Genomic DNA, 2,471 nt, shown 5'->3' with positions numbered 1-2,471 from the left:
CTTGAGGGACTCTGGAGGCACTTTTGACTTATCTTGCCTCGGGCGAAGCAGATTCTGGCACTTGGGTACCTTACAGACCTGCTTTTTATGGTTGACATGTGAGCCCAGTATCAATGACTGAGAACATATGTGCATGTGTGCACGATTATGTGCTCCCTTGCACATATGTCACGAGTGCACATGTGCACACACTTCAAATGCCTTCACCTCCATTGTGTCCCCTCTGAAGGCCTTTGGGACCCAAGTTCTGTCAATCATTGCCCCAGACCCTGGCCTTGGTCCTGGTCAGAGATCTGGGAAACACGAAGGTGCTGAAGGATCTGGCAGGTCCTACTGGAAAGAACCCATTTAATTTTATTTAGTGTTAATTAGTGTGTCTCAAGCTCATTTTTTCCAGATGGTACCATTTCATCAAGCCCTGATTTGAAAGGAGAGACACCTCCTACTATTTTTCCCTCTCCCAAACTCCTGGGCTCTGTGTTCAGAGATTAACAACCTTCCCTGCCAGGAAGCTCAGGTTCCTTCCCAATGCTGCTGCCTCTACTTCCTGGCCAATGAAAGGATGAGTCAGGCTCTTCCTGTCTGAACCTCAATTTTTGTGTCTGAACATGGGTACCATCTCCCTTACTTTGTATGGCTCTTGTGATGTTCAGGTGAGGCTGGGAAAATGAGTATTTGGGAAGAGGTTGAACATAAAGCCACACACTATCTTCCTCCCTTGCTGTTTTTCATAATTTTATTCCCTGGGAGCAGTGAAAATACCCAGGAGTTGGCCAGCCTGGGCCTCAGCATTTTTACCACATTATTTTGGGGAGGAGCTCATGGCATTATCCCAATGCTACTGCCAATGTTGGCATCATGGGCCTGACCCTGACATTATTGTGGAGTCCAGGAATAGGGATGTGACCCCGGCTGCCATTACATCTTTGCTCTTGACCTTCCTTCCACCATAGCACCACATGCCTAAAGTGTCATCATTGGATCTACTGTCGTGGGGGTGGGGGACAAGCCACTCCTGTCATCTCTAGCAGAGTAGAGCACTTCCTCTTGTCCACTGTGGAGTTATCTTTCAGCTACAGGACTGCACAGGAAGTACAGAAAATGGAGGTGGGAATGGCCTATGGTCAGGAGGGCTTCAATTGGTGGGGACAGACATGGCTCGAAAGTCTTTCCACTCTAAGCAGCTTCCCAGGATTAGAGGGGACAGACAACAGGATACTTACAGCAAACCAGGACAGATCAGGCCACAATGACCAAATGTGCCATTTCCAGAGGGTTCACCACGGGACACGGTTGAGACTATACAATAGAGACCTGCCTGGATTCTGGAGCCAGACGGCCCAGGTTCTAATTCTATTTTAGCCACTTATCTACGAGATGAGTTTGAGTGGGATTTTGCCTTGCTATGCAGGAATGGTAATAATTCCCACCTCTTCTAAAAGATGGCTGGAATACCTAGGCAATCCACTGGTTATTCCAACCTCACCTTCACCGCTGTCTCCTGACACCTGCCTTTGCACACGCAAAAGTCCCTGTCCTCCCTTTTCTGCAGGGTGAACACCCATTTACCAGAGCCAGCCTTTTCTCAATACCCCACAGTTAATGTCCCTCTTCTGTATTCCGAAACCACTGCCTGCTCACCTGACTCAGCCAGGCTGGGGGACACTGATGGCAGGGGTAGGTGTGGATAGGTAGGACCAACTGTTGCCCGCAGCCTCCCTGGCACATGGGAGCCCACTGAATGAAGATACAATGTGGGACCATGATGGTGAAGGTAACCCAAAAATGAGTTGGATCTCTGCAGTTTTTCCTCCCTGCCCTGCCTAGGATAAGTCAGGCACCCACTGGGTCCTGGGGACGGGGAAGGCTTTCCACATCACCATAGGTGTTATTATCTGGTCTTCTCCCTGACAGGTGGCCAGGGCCACCACACCAGCTCAGGAAGTGTTATGGCATGAAGAGAGGATATGGGTGGGGAATGGTGCACGTTGGCGAGGACTGTTTATGTACCAGAGCAGCGCGTACGTGGCTTTATGTGGTCAAGGACTGGGAAACCTGCCCACTCTGCCAGGAAGTCCTCCAGGCGTCCCATGGACTACAGCTGGGAATGTTCCTTCTCTGGCTTTTCAATTTTCGAGGCCAGAGTTATGGACCAGAGGACGCCAGGGCAGTTGACTGGGACGGATGCATTAAAGGATCCCAGATTATAGTCCAGAAAGAGCACGAAGCTTGATATTACCAGAGGAGCAGGAAAAACCAGGGGCCCTATGGACTTTCAGGACTACGAATCCCAGGAGGCTGAGAGGCGCGTTCTCACGTCCCAGCAGTCGTCGGGAGTCTCCTGCAGCGTTCTCACAAGCCCCGCCCCCTCCTTCCACGTGGGCTTCGCCTACATTTCCCAGCAAACCTGGTGACCACGCCCTCATCAGTGAGGTCAGAGCTCAGCAGTCCCCAATCAGAGCTCAGACCTC

Source organism: Marmota marmota, unplaced genomic scaffold (assembly GCF_001458135.2).
Source record: "Marmota marmota marmota unplaced genomic scaffold, marMar, whole genome shotgun sequence".
Lineage (NCBI taxonomy): Eukaryota > Metazoa > Chordata > Mammalia > Rodentia > Sciuridae > Marmota > Marmota marmota.
This window is presented reverse-complemented; position numbering follows the sequence as displayed.